Source organism: Chinchilla lanigera, unplaced genomic scaffold, assembly GCF_000276665.1.
Source record: "Chinchilla lanigera isolate Chin_1 unplaced genomic scaffold, ChiLan1.0 scaffold00143, whole genome shotgun sequence".
Taxonomy (NCBI): Eukaryota; Metazoa; Chordata; class Mammalia; order Rodentia; family Chinchillidae; genus Chinchilla; species Chinchilla lanigera.
Genome location: NW_004955544.1, coordinates 512,936 through 528,660, shown reverse-complemented (window position 1 = coordinate 528,660; position 15,725 = coordinate 512,936).

The following is a 15,725-nucleotide window of genomic DNA, read 5'->3' as shown; positions in this document are numbered from 1 at the left end:
GGCTTGTGTCTGTAATGATGACAGTGAACCATTTCAGTCTGGGAAGACCGCACAGCTATACCTGCCTCAGCCTCCCACTGTGCTGCAATTACACATGTGCATAATTTAAATCCAGTACTGTTTTTCCTAGGGTGGCTTCATGCTGGTCCTGCATCACTTCTCCAGTCATATAAAGAGCATCTTGTTTTCCTTTACTTTTTAAAAAGAATTTCTTAAGAAGTTTGTTAAAAAGATTTGCTGCAGTTCATCCATATTCAAGAGAGCTTCATGCCTTCTGCCCTAACCCTGAAAAACTCAACTACTAGAAAGAACATGTTTACCTCCCAGAACACCCACCATGGCTGTGCATTTGCCTTCAAGGCCTTCTTGCTTTTCTTCTTCTGAACAAACCCTGATTCCCTTCTTATTCACTGACAAGGGTAACCTCTTCTCAAACATCTGAGCAGTTTTATACCTTCCACGTGCCTTGGAAGTTATGCCACGCTGCAGCTAGGGTCCCCTGCAGCTCCTGGAAGGGAACATGGCAGGATTCTGTCCCTTGCTTGAATGGCTTGTCCTCCTCTCAAATGGAGAACTCCAGAAAATGAATGTTTTAGGGACAGAGGCGCTAAATTCATCATGACCACAGGCCTGTAAGGTCTTCCTGCAAACAGTCTGAACAGTAACTATCAAAAGCTATATTTGCAAATCTCAAGTCTCTGTGCCTTACCCCTGTGATGGCATCTGGTGTCATAGTGACTACTTAACTTCTCTGGGCCTCCCTGGTCTGCCGGGAAGCTCAGAGCTGTTCGGGATTTTACATTCGGTCTTCTAACTCAGTTTTCTAATATAATTCTTCCAAATCTGCTAGGTCACCTTAATCTTGTGTTAGTATGTTTGGTTTGATTACCTCTGTGATTTTTATCTTAGAGCTGGCCCAAATAAGAAGGGGAATAGAACTGTAAGCAAATACACATTGGAAACACACAATTCTGACTCCAAGCCTTGTAGAACTGAGTAGGAGGCAGACACTGGAGAAACTAGAGGTGTGGAGACCCCTGAACCTCACTTCCTGCTTACAACAATGGCAAGGGTAGCTGGAGGAAGAAAAATACCCTCACTTTGTTGCAGTACTGGGGACAGCTTCTTTTTTATTCTTTTATGTTGAGACAGGGTCTTGAAAAGCCACTAAATTGCCCAGGCTGGGTTCAAACTAATGTTCCTCCTGTCTTAGCCTACCAGAGTGCTGGCATTACAGGTATGCGCCACAAGGTCTGCCCCGCTCCCAGCATATGAGAATCACAGACTATAGGGTCACAGCAATGAGTAAGGGTAGTGTGTGCAGTAGTTCTGTCACCAGACTTGAGAGCTCAGAGCCATGTGAATTCAAATCATGTTTCTGCTGCCTGCCACATGTCCACCAAGCTACTTTTTCTCTCCACTCTTCAGTTATTCATCTAAATAGGACTAGTAATTCACAATGATTCACCTTTTGTGAGAATTACTTGAAATAATGAATGCGAGCCTTGAACATGGTGATTGGAGAATGTGTACTATGAACTCAATAGGTATTATGGTCTAAGAAATATAGTTCATTATCTTTTCCCAGAAGGAAGGAGGGTAACAATATATGTCTGGCTATTTTATTACTCATCATTCTAAATAACAGGCACAATTAAAATTGTTAATCTTTGTGAAAAGATTTGGGGGCTATAGAAAGAAAAACTTCCAGAAAAATCTTATTTCTCTTTTAAAAGTCTCCTCAGTCATATATAAATGTACCCGCTCTCAAACACTAATTAGAACAGTTGAATATTTCATTTACACATAATAATCTGTCATTGGAGACTTCAAAATGCTATTCCGTTGGAGTTTGTTTCCAAAAGTGGAAATTACCAATACATGACCTCAGCACACATACGGAAAAACATCCAAGAGATGATATGTTCTTAACTCTCCTTCACTCTTAGAAAAACAAAATCACTGGAAATTTCTCCATTTCAGAAAGTTAAAAGAGTGAGTTCTAGTTCTTTCTTTTCTAAAGGTCTAGTTATCATGAGACCCATATACTTTCATTTTACCAAATTGTAGAGAAAATATACAGTAAAGATTAACGTTATACTTAAAACAAGAGTGCTACAACAAAAGTGTTCACTAGGAAGAAATGAAAACAGAGATATGTTTCTACAGTAAGTTTTCTTTCTGGTGTTAAGCTAAATGTAAAAACCTCACACTATGTATGATTACAATTCAGATGGAAAAGAAAATCCCTAACCAACATCTGAGGCATAAATCTAAATTTAAGTAGTCCCACCTTTACATGTTTCCTTAGGGCTGAAGTATTCATTTTTTAAAATTTTCATTAGTGTATATTATATTTGCAGTACATAATGATTACATTCATCCTGGGGAATCAGTACACATACATAACACATCTCAATTCATTTATGTCCCTATCCCCTCCACTCCTCTCCCTCCATCTCTTCCTTCCTCTCCCATTTGCAAAGGACAAAATTAGAAGCTCATTTGATTATCTATAAGCACAAGACAGGCAGCAGATCCCCGGCCACGAGGAGGTGCACAAGCTCTTTCCCAAAATAGCTCTCCGCTCTGCACCTTGCTCTGGGAAGTTCAGAATTCAGAGCTTACGCATAGCTTCCCGTTAAGGCAACATTTAGTCAGATCTATTTGATCCACTCTCTGTGTGATTTTCCCTTCTGCAGTGAAAGCGCACTCCGTCTGGAAAAGGGTAATTAAATCTCCCCTGCCCCCTGCGCGTCTTGAACTGCAGAGCAGGCCCAGGATAATTGGAGACAGGCAGCTATTTGCCCTCTAATTTAAACGGATCCTAAGGCTTAGAGGTCTACAGGCAAAGCCAGACGCCTGCGTGAGCCAAGGGAGCAACGAAGAGGGGTGTCCAGTGCATGGCATGATGGCAAACACCAGCACAGAGCAACACAGCAGTTCAATAGACGTCTGGTCCCATGAGGCTAAAACGGAAATTTCTGGAGCAGGCGGCTGAGGGGACCGTGGTGCCCAGGGCAAAGGCATCAGCCGGGACTCCAGAACAGACCACTGTGGCTACACGGGAAAGCAGAATCCAGGTTGCTAGATTTCTGGGATTTTTCAGGAAAAGTCACAGATCTGGTGTTTATGTGAAATCAGCCTCATTTCAAAGTTAGCAATTCGTTCCAGTGAAAAGCAACAACACAGCATCACTAAGGCAAACCGAAGGAAATAGAAGTGCAAGACGTTGCTTTCCTAATTGTGGCTTAGAGGATGAAGTTTTCTGCAGGGTTGCATTTCTTCTTGAAATATACACGGAGACAAGTGTTCTTTTGGAAAACTCTTCTGTAAAAGGAAATGATGCTAAAGAGAAAGACCTCTCTGCTAAGTGCAATGTGGTGCCCTGGAATGGCTCCTGCACCAGACAAAAGCCCACAGTGGCAAAGTAGTTAAATCCAAGGAAAGTCTGGAAATACCCAGAATCCCACTGGTTCCCCAGGAACAGCTTGCTTTATCCAACATTGAAGAATGAGTAATTATCCTCTGTGTCAATATAAAAATGAATTAAGCTTATAAACAGAAAACAGAGAAGGGAATTCTACTTTTTGCCCACCATTTACTTGCCAGGTAACCTTGGGTGCATTACACTGTGTGAACCTCAGTTTCCCTGTCTGTACCAGGGCTGTTGTGAGAATTGGATATGACTCTATCAGAAGGATCTTGGCCCATAGTAGAGACTTGTGATCTCTCATGGTCCCATCAATGAATGAGTTGACAAGCAATCTTTTTCTATATTAACCTGATATGATTTAGAGTTATTTGTGTTTCTCACGAGACTGGCATTTTTAAGTGTATTTTATTGACTTCATTCAACCCATCTAGAATTGAGGGTCTAAATACATAGTAGAGCAGAATGTACATGAACTAAAATTACCTATGACACTCTCACCTTGAAGGTGCGCCAAACATGTTAATTATTTACTAAGTTTGGCTTTATCCCCAAAGACACTTGAGCTGAGGGTTTTTCAAGGCTGAATAAGGTCACATTATTTTCTCTTAAACGATCAAGAAAATCCTATCATGTGTTTGAGAACTGATATGGAGAGAGTTGTTAGCATAAGTTGGCATTCATAGAAAATGACTTTTACTGGTTAAAACAGAGGTTGTAAATCCAATTCTTATATATGGTAAGCCTTCAGAAAATACTTACTGAACTCTTTCATTTCCCCTAGAATTCTATTTGGGATGGAGATTTTTTTCAAAAAGTATTCATTTTCTCTTTTTAAAAATAAATGCTGTTTTAAATGAATAGTTAAAATGAAGAAATATTGATTTCAATGTTTCCCCGCTATGTGGGATAAATTAATTAGATAGGATAAGTAATTTACCTTCTTAACTGGTACTGCCCATACACTGAGGAGGATAAGCTATGGAACATCGGAGAATAGGGAGAAATAATGTTAGAGTCACAGCCCTAAAGATCAGATGAAGGCGAAAAGAGACCATGGGGGCCTAAACACCTAAGCCACAAATAAAATTACAACAAAGAACAAGCACATACACTGTGGGTGCTGTTCTCTGGGTCACCATCATTTCCCCCAGTATTCCGGGGGGAGAGAAGAAAAGGATGAGACAGTTCAGAATCCAAAGGTACACAAACTGATAGTAGAGTTGAAAAGGTACTATATGAGTTTACACGTGTATATATTGTGTACTGCACAATGATCAGAAAGACATACTTTCTTGGAATCATTTCTCATTACTCTCAGAATTTTGTAGTGATCACTGGATACTAACCCCAACTTTATAACTATCATATTTATGAGAGTGGGTATGTCTGCACGCTGTAAGGAAAAGTGAATCTTTAGGAAGATGCCCAATGCTGTGTGGAGTTTGAACTGCTGTCTACATTCATCATCATATCAACTGCAAAATAATCACATTTTCACTTAAACATTTGCTGTGCCCTCTCTGAGACAAAGTTAAGAAATATCAGTTGGAGAGCATTTTTGTTCTAAAATTCTTGCCTGCATGCCTTCTTTATTGCAAAACAAATAATTCTGTGCAAATCTGCCAAACAGTGCCTGAGATGAGGGAGTGGCAGACTGCTTAGGCCCTGCTGGCCACTTCCTGCATGTTTCATTTCTTCATAGCCTTTGAGCAAAGAATGTTTTTATTTTACATTTTTAAATAGTTGGAAAAGCTCACATAAGAAGAATAAATATATAATAGTAATGATAAGAAGAATATTTCGTGGCACACTGAAATTAATTGAAGGTGAAATTTCGATGTCCATAAATAAAATTTTATTAGAATCCAACCACACCCATCCTTTAACTGTGCTGCAATTGCAGACTTGAAGAATTGCGACACAGACATCATAGGCTGCGAAGCTGAGCATATTTAGTCTGTCCTCAGCCATTGTTCCAGACTCTGAGGCTAGGATTCAAACCGAGACTGACCAATGCCTTGGCTTAATGTTGCTTACATTCTAGCCACAATGGGAAAGACATGCAACTAAAGTTAACAAAGTGGTGAATTAAGATAAGTGCTCTGAAGGCAACCAGCACAGAGCAATGAGGCAGAACAAAACCCAGGTGGGGATGGGGAGGAAAAGGAACTGTCATATGTTAGGGCCATTAAAGAAATGGCATTTCTAAGCTGAGACTAAAACATAAGAAGAGCAGAAACTCTGATCCAGGAGCTAGTGGAAAGAGCTTCCTAAAAGATAAAGGAGTAGGTGCAAAAGTCCTGTGTCCAGAAAGATTGCATGTGTTTTGAAAAGGGGGTAAAATACGCTGCAGACCCATGGAGTGAGGGCACATGAAGTTTGAGGGTTAAGCATGGCCAATTCCCACTTACAATGGGAAGCCATTGACAGGTTTTAAGCAAGAGAGTGATTTACTGTCTTTGATTTTTGAAAATCATTCTTCTTGTTGTGTGGAAAGGGGGTGAAGGGGGATGTGAATGCCCAGGGAAGAAGGCAGCACACTCTGGCGCTGACTGGGCTTGAAGAGGAGGAGAGGTGGGCAAACCTGAGCTCCAGACTTGGCAAACAGAACCAACCGCCTAGGCATGGGGAAGATGAGGGGAAAGTCAGAATGAAGGGTGATCCATGCATCTTGGACTTGATCAACTGAACAGTGCTGGCTCTATGTATTTGGGGCATAAGGGTTGTTGGGAGGCAGAGCCTCAGGAGTTCCCATTGGAGAAGCTCTGCTTTTTCTCTACAGGGCCAAATTGCAAATACAAGGTATGACTATAAAAAAAAAAACTATAATGTGTGCTTAAATTTTTAAAAAGTATTACAACAAAAGACACATTGTCATTAATCCCTCTCAAATACTTGCTCCCACTTCGAACACACTTGTCCCATTGTCCCTGCCACAGTCTGAAGCAGTTCTAGAAGTTCTCATTCCTGAGTGTTTTTAGCTGCCCTGCTGTCGCTGTCTCATTGTCCTCAAAACACTGACCTTTCATTTCATTTTGACTTTAGGAAAGAGTGAGAAGTCTCATGGTGCCAGATCTGGTGGATAAGGTGGATGAGGACACGCTGTCATGTTTTTATGAGGCTGCCCTTCTGTTGGATGTTACTCAGCAGCAGCATTAACTGGATTTTTGATCGCATCTCGTAAAATCATTCATGAAAGAGGATTTTCAGAACTATTTCAAAAAGTGGAAAAAACAATGAGATAAGTATGTGTGAAGTGAGCGGGAGTATTTTGAGGAGAATTAATGGCAATGTATCTTTCACTGAAATATTTTTTAAAATTTGAACACTAATCATACTTTTTAATTACCCTTTGTATTTAGATTATTGAAGGCCATAGTGTCTCAGCCACAGGTCTTCAACTCTATTTGGGTACTCATGAGCAGTCACAGACAAATGTAAACAAATAGGTATATAAACACAAACAACTTGGTTTACAAAAAGCAGGCTGTGGACAGGATTTACACCTTGGGCCATAGTTTGCCTCTTAAGGCATGGGCCATGATAGCGTCAAGGAGGGTGTGCAAAACAGACTGCACAAGAAAGTCAGGAACAGAGGCTTGAGTATGGTTTGGTGGTAGAGTGCTTGTCTAGCATGCTCAAGAACCTAGGTTATATTCTTAGCACAAGAAGGAAGGAAGGGAGGGAGGGAGGAAAGAAGGAAGAAAGGAAGAGAAAGAAAGAAAGAAAGAAAAAGAATCAAGGAAGGAAGGAAGGAGGAAAGAAAGAAAGAAAGAAAGAAAGAAAGAAAGAAAGAAAGAAAGAAAGAAAGAAAGAAAGAAAAGAATGTCCACTCAGGATCATGCTTGGAGACATTCCAACATTTCTTGGCCTAGTGGGATGATCTGTATCAAAATTGCATTACCATTATTACTCAGAGGCAAAAAATATATTATAAGGAAGGAGAAGTGCTCTTTATTCACCACATTGACCTGAAATTGAAATCTTTCTTCAATTGCTTACACTTACTTGGTAGAATGAATTAGATGGAAGGAGAGAACGATAGTAAAAGGCTATCTGGCTCCATTCTGTAGTTGTGTGATTTGGGCTGACTCACCCGTTACTCTGATCCCAGTGTCTCTTTACCTGTAAAATAAGGCTGAGAGTAATAAGACTCAACACATCTGGATATTGTGAAGGTCTGTCATACAGAAAGTTTGTGTGTGTTTAGTAGTATGTGTGTATTATTGTAGTATGTGTGTATTATTAGCTGTTTTCTTGAAAGCTACCATATGCTAGGAAAGATGTGAGACTACTTGTTTTTACTGGTGCTAACTTACTTTAGAGAACTGGTGAAGAACCTTTTAGAGTTTTCAATGATACAGACAGCCCACTGTAGCATGCATGCCATAGGTGCGCCATGACTGCTTTTGACTCTGCATTTCTCTATCAGTTTGGCTGACACTAACATTAAGGTTAGTGCAGTCTCAAAAACTTTATCTTGTTCCTCTCATCAAACATTACCCCATATCCTTCCTGAAAATTCAAGCATCTGTCCCTGTACTGGTCTGGTTTTCATAGCTATAGCAAAATACTTGTGTTATGGTTTGTGTATGGATGTGCCCTCAAAGCCTCATAGGGTCATTGAGGCTTTATGATGACAACTTGTTAAACCTGGACCTCACATTTTCATGCCCTCACTTCAGGAAACAATTTCCAGATCAATTCAGCCAGGGGCCAGGATCCTCACTCTGTAAACATCCTCAGACTGTGCAGAAGGAGGGCACAGACATGGTGTGAGTGCTACACCTGTTGTACAGCAGGCAGCCTGCATAGAATATAAGGGAAGAAAAGAAGCTTGCTTTACCCGTTTTTGCTTTTGTTGCTTTTGCTGTCTTCAGCCACCATGATCAGTTGCCCTTCAGCCATGGCCACCCTGCCTTGGAGCCAGCTGATTACCGGCTGAAACCTCCACAAACTGTGAGCTAAATAAACCTATCCTCCCTTAACTTTGGGTGTCAGGTATTTTGGCTCAGCAACAAGAGAAAAGTAACCAAGACAACCTGCATAACTTTACAAAGGAAGAAAAGGTTTATTTAGGTCACAGTTTAGTCAGCCAAAAATCCAAAGAGTGAGGCCCTGGTCCAAAGGCCCCGGGAACTGGCCAGCTTTGTTTTTTTCATGACAACCTTCTCAAGGGAACCAAACTGGAGGACCCACAAGAACGACCTTAATCTTTTGCTAGGACACACCCTCAATGATCTAGTGACCTCCCACTAGGGCCCACTTCTCAGAGGTTTCACACCATCGCTTAACACGGACACACAGGAAAAATAGCAACCCCTTTGAAGGACTTCCTAGCTCCACCATTGTACAAGGTCTTGCACTTCCCTCTGTTTCCTGGTTGTGAATTCCTGCAGCCTTTATCTTGCCTTGACTCCTCCTTGCTTTAATTATGTATGCTATAACCAATTATCTTAAGTGCCACATTCTTCATTTTTGATCTTATCTGCAGAAGTGTCTGATAAAACCCTTGTGGGAAGGACAGTCTCCTTACTGGCATCAGATTTCATGGAATTACCAGAGAAATCCATGTAATTCTACCTTCCCTTGATTTATAAGACAGCTCACACTTTTATGATCAGTTTTCATGGAAAGGATTTAGCTTAGTATACATCCTCATTGGAGTCATGTGAGATTTACTTTCATTCAGGATTTCATTTTATTGAGCAGCATTATGGACTCTGATTTTTATATGTCTAGTACATTTCAAGCAATTATTGCATTCATTTTTGATGGTCACACTGTCCTACCTTTGATCACTGGGAACTAATTCCTCTTCCTCTTTGATATAGCTGAGACAATATGTCCTGACTCACATCACGTCCTTTCCTATCCCAGATCTTGAACCAGCCAAATTGCCAAGGATCCCTGGTTGTTTTCCATGGGAGACAGTATTTAGAGACTAAACAGAAACAATGAAACTTTTACCTTGCTCTTCCAGTAAAAATCTTATTTTAGGGTAATCAATTATCACCATAACATAAATGGTAACTCTTTTCTTATTAGCACATGTTTGTCATACGTAATGATTACACTTACCTTGGGCAACTTATACATGTACGTATTGCATCTTGATCATATTTACTTCCCCTTTTCCCTCTCCCCTCTCCCTCCTTCCTCAGATCCCTTCCCATCTGTGCAGAGTCTATCTCCCTGTTTCCTGCCATCTCTCTTTTATTTTTCTCTTTCAATTACTTATATTTTTGGTTCCTCATATTAGAGAAACCACACGATACTTAATCTTCTGTATTTGTTGTATTTCATTTAGTAGCATGGCCTCAAAATTTATCCAGTTTCCACCAAATGACATGAATTCATTCTTTATGACTGAAAAATATACCATAGTGGATATATGCCACATTTTATTTATCTGCTCATCCACTGATGGGCATATAGGCTATTTCCAGAGCTTAGCTATTATGACTTGCACTGTTATAAACATGGATATGCAGATTCCACTATGGTATGATGTCTTTAAACTTTCTGGGACGATACCCAGGCCAAGTCTAGCTGGGTGGAAGGGAATTTCTATTTTTAAATTTCTGAGGAATCACCGTACTGATTTTCATAGTACTTGTACTTCACTTGCCCTCCCTGCATCTCTGGATCCCCTTCTCAGGCAGAAAAGATCTATCTCCTTGTTTCTTGTAATTGCCCATTTTTGACTAGGTCTCTTATTTGGGGTGGATCTAATTTTCTCTTGAGCTCTTTACATATTTCAGATACTAGCTCTTTGTCTGAGAAGTAGCTGGCAAAAATTACTTCAATACAAGGAAATTCTTTATTGAACAATTCCAGCTAATATTTGTAGACAGAAAAATATTTGTAGAATTAAAAAGTTTACATTTTGTGATGGTAAAAAGCAGCTTGATGATGAAGATATTAGTCTTCTTCCACTTAAACTAGAGGTGGATCTCAATGTCACTAGTAGGATAATTCAATGTGTTATAATATGTCAGATTTGATAGTGGTACTGGAGTAATTAAGAAAAATATCCATATCTTGTTCTTAACCACTTTCTGAGATATAGTTCATGAACCATACAATTCACCCATTGAAAGTATAAGACTCAGTGGTTGTTAGTATATTCACAGAGTTCTGAAATCATCACCATAATCAACTTGAGGACATTTTCATTGTCTGCCCGAGAAACTCCATAACCCTTAGCCATTGCCCTCTCTCCTTCTTCCATTCTCCCCTGCCTCCCACAGTAATTTACTTTCTGTCTACAAAGTTGCCAACTCTAAACATTGTATATAAATGAGGTCTGGCAATATGAAGTCTTTCATGTCTGGATTTTTTTTTTTCACCTAGCAAAGTGTTTTCAGGATTAATCCATATTATGGCATGTAACGGAATTGAATTCCTTTTTATTGTTAAATAATATTCCATTTTCTGGCCATACAAAACCACATTTTGTTTCTCTACTCCTCAGTGGATGGACAGGATGGACATCTCAGTGTTTTTCATCTTTCCACTATTGTGAACAGTGCTGCTGAGTATACTCATGGAAACAATATATCTGAAAACCAGTTGTCAGTTCTTTTGGGTGCATAACTGTGAATGGAATTGCTGACTCATAGGGTAACTTGAAGAACTGTCAGATTGTTTTCCAAAGTAGCTGCATTATTTTGCATTCCCATTAGTAGCATAAGAGCTCTGATTTCTCTATAGTCTCATCACCCCTTGTCACTATCTTGGCAGTGCTGGGTATTGAATGCAAGGCCTTAGGTAGGCTAGGAAAGTGCTCTACTACTGAGCTACACCCGCCAGCCCTATCTTTCCTTTTGGTTATTGTTATCCTACTGGGTGTGTAGTGATAAATGATTGTGGTTTTGATTTGCATTTTTCTGATGCCTCCTGATGTTGACCATCTTTTCATGCGGTTCCTAGCCATTTGTGTGTCTTTTTGAAGAAATATCTGTTTAGCTCCTTTGCCAGCTTGTTTCTTCCATTTTTTTAAATTTTATTTTAAAAAATTTAAGTTTAAGTTAAAAAAAATTTAAGTCCTCACCAAAACTGAGCAGCAAGTACAGAATTCCCACAGACTCCCTGGCCTCTCATGTGCACAGCAGCCATCACTATCAATATTTCATACCAGAAGGGCATATTTGTGACAGTGGATGAACTTCCACTGACACATCATTACCAGCCAAAGCTTGTAACTTACATTAAAGCTCGCTCTTAGTGGTGAGCATTCTGTGTGTTTAGACAGATGGATACTAACAAGTATCCACCAATAAAACATCACACAGGACTGTTTCACTGCCCTAAAATTCTTCTGTGCTCCACCAATTCACCCCTCCTTTCCTCCAGCCCTGGGCAACATCGACCTTACTGTCTGTAGTTTTGCCTTTACTTGGATGTCATGGAGTTTGAATCACACAATACAAATTAAGCCTTCTGAGGTTGGCTTCTATCACTCAGTAAAATGTATTATAGTTTCCTTCATGTCCTGGGGCTTGGTAGCTCATCTCTTTTTAGTGCCGAGTAGTATTCCATTGTTTGCATCAGCCACAGATTACTTACCCAGTCATCTACTGAAGGACATTTTGGTCACTTCCAAGGTTTTACAAGCATAAATAAAGCTGCTATAAACATCCATGTCCATTTTTAAATTGGGTTATTTGCTTTTTATCACTGAGTTGTGATCATTTTGTGTACATTCTAGATACAAGTCTTTCATGAGATACTTGATTTGCAAACCTTTTCTCCCTTTCTTCTGTGCTATCCTTCACTTTCTTGATGGTACCTTTTGAAACACATTTTTTATTTTGATATTTAATTTATGTATTTTTGTTTTTGCTGCCACTTGTGCTTTTGAGGACACATTAAAGATATCATTGCCTAACCCAAGGTCATGAATATTAGTACCTAAGTTTTCTTCTAAGGGTTTTCTAGCTGTAGCTCTTACATTTAGACCGTCTTTTCTTCCCAGTACTGGGGATTGAACTTAGGGCTTCATGAATGTTAGGTAAACATTCACACCTTTTATCAACTTTGAATCAGTTTTTCTATATGGTGTGATATTCTTATCTTGTCACAGATACAGGTTAAATTTAGAGCTGAATATGATATCTGCAATTTGCTTTAAACTATATCAGAAAAATACATCAGAAAGACGGCTGAAGCAAATATGGCTAAATTTTTTCAGTTGTGAAATCCAGGTGATGATTCATTGAACTTTCCTCTCTGTTTTTGAATTCCTTTTTAAGTAATAGAAAGTCAAAGTAAAGATAAAAATCAGAAAAAATACTCAACCATGAGAAAAAAGTCACTCTATTTTTTTAAATAAGTAAATTGTCTACGAGCGTTAGTTTTTTATAAATCATTCACCACATCCCTGGTAAAAACACACAAGAGAGTAGATGTGCTGAGTGTCTGGGCATGGCTCTTAGAAACCAGTATTTCAGAGCTTCTTACTGTAATACAGCAATTACCAGCCATATGTAGCTGTTGATAGCTTCAAATATGGTAAATCCAAATTGCAATGTACTGCAGATGTAAAATCTATATTAGATTTTGAAGGCTTGGTATAAAAAAATTCAAAATAGCCTATTCCTATTTTATGCCAATTACATGTTGGAGTGTTAATATTTTGGATTAAATAATTTGTGTTATTACAGTTACCTGCACCTGTTTATTTTATACTATTTTTAAAGTATGGCTGACAAAAATGTAAATGATATAGATGGCTTGCCTTATGTGCATTTTGGACACCACTCTTCTAGAGAGAAAAGGACTAGGCTATCAGACTTGCATTCTAATTCCTCTGCTGCCTTTCAATAGCCATGTAACTTTGGGCCATTTCTTCCATTCCTCAGTCTTAAAATAAGGATAAATTCACTCAGCAAGTATTTGGAGCTTTTACTTAATGAAAGAATTTGGCTAATTGAAATGGGAAATACAAAATGTCAGACTACCTACAAATTCAAATTCTGTTTCCCCATTTCATACCTATCCATGAGTCAGTGAAGAGTGAAGTCATCAATGGAAATTATATCACTTTTATTTTTCCCCATTAACATTTTATTTTAAAATAATGAATACTTTATAATATGTCCAAGATCTGTGATCGCATATGCACAGAGTATATATTTTCCTTTTCTCCTCTGAGTATTGAGTCTTTGGGCATTTGTTTCATTTTCCTGGAGGCTCTTCTAATTTCTCATTTAGTTAACACATTAAGTAAATGCACTGTGGCACATCTCTGGTGGACCTAGTGTTCTTGCTTTTCTGTGATTCCATCCCATAGTGACTCTGGTCTTGGCCATATAACTTGCCTTGACCAGTGCAATGCTTGCTCTTGGGCCTTGTCTTTTTGGAGGACTCCTTCTTGGAACCCTCCAATTATCCTAGGAGGCAGCCTGAGCAGCCATTATGGACAGTCTGCATGGAGAAAGAAAAGGCCAGGGGTTCATTTAGACAAGAGTCTCAGTCTGCTGTGATTCTGCCCTCTGGGGGTTATCTGACAATATCTGGAGACACATTTGATTGTCACAACTGTTGGAAAGGCGTTACTGACCTCCAGTGGGTAGAGACAGGCTAGGGATGCTGCTAACCACCCTACAATTCACAGGACAGCCCCACAACAAGCTAATCACCCTGCATAAACATCACCACGCGGAGGTTGAGAAACTGGCTGTCAGTCAAGGTTTCCCCACAACCTGGTTCCCATGGACCAAAGGAATTGGGGCTTGGGAGAGAACATGTTCAAAGAAAATCTATAGCTACTCTTTTAAGCCTGCACATTTCCCAGTGATGGTGTGTTGTTCAATCTGCTACTCATGGTGATTTTTGATGATTTCCATTAGCATTGAAATGGCACATTTCCCCTTGTTTACACTCAGCACTTTAGCACAGTAGCTAATCATACTGTGGAAGCAACAGTCATTTCTTAACTTACCTCAACCCAGATAGGGCTTCTTCCTGGTGCTATCAAGGACACAGCGTATCAACTCAATCCTAGCTTCTAAATCCCCATCTATTAACTGGCCCAGAAACCAGGACCTTTAATTTGTAACATTTTATACTCCAGGCTTGTTATCAAAAAACCATGGCCCTCCTACTCCAACAAGAAACCACTTTGTTCTCTCAGAAGAACATGCACATATTTAGAGGAATCCCATTATTAGCCAATTTTATCTGTAAAAGAAATTTTAAGGACATAAAAATTGGAGTAATATTGCTGGCAGTAACTTTTCTTAGGAGAGTGTAAATATAGTTATATTAGCAGATCCACTCAATGAAAGTTTTAGACATATGGTTGAATATGAGTATAAATTCCACTGCTATGGTAATTTAGTATGTAAATTTAATTTAATTTTTTATGAAGTGTAGTCATGTGCCACTTAACGTCTGGGATATGCTCTGAGAAATGCATCATTAGGTGATTTCATCCTCCTGTGAACATCATAGTGTGTACTTAAATGAACTAAGCCATCTACCACCTCACTAAGCAATATAATCTTACGGGACCCCTTTTGTATATGCACTTTGGCATCGACTGAAATGTCTTTATGTGGCACAATGGATAATAAATTATTGCAGGTACTATTCTTTTTAATATCATAAGACATATAGGCCTTCCTTAAAAGAATGGAAAGGCGCAAAAATGCTACTGAAAATGGTGCTTTGGCAGGTTTTTCTTTTGGCAGTGCTGGGGTTTGAACTCCAGAACCTGGTAAACACCAGATAAGTGCTTTAACACTGAATTACACCCCAGACGAAATTATTCTTTTTTGGGGGGTGCAATAATGAGGATTGACCGGGGGCCTTGCACTTCCTAAGGCCAAGCACTGTGCCACTGAGCTACATCCTCAGCCTTTGGAAACCTTTTTGGTAAGCAGACAGCTACAGAAATTTAAAAGAAACACTTGATGCACAAGGTAATCCATATTACAAAGTACAAAGACTCAGATGAAAAATTCCAGTGATATGAATAATCCCACTAATCTCCCAGACCCTAACGGTAAACAAGTCGGGTAGAGTAAGCTACACTTCAGCTGCAAGTGGCCTTCACTGTCGGTGGCAAATCGGTTCTTGCCAAATATTAGTAAAACCCAGCCATTCTCCTGGGGGTTTAGTTTATCTTCGGTGAGTTAAAACTGTGACCAGCATCTCCAGTGCCCAGTCTTCTGTGGACACAGGTCACATTCCCTTCCCCTGCACTTGCTCTGTGCCCAGAGGTTGGCTGCGGTACTGCATTAGGTTCTTGAGGAAAGCTTTTGTTTGGCTTCTGCCAGGA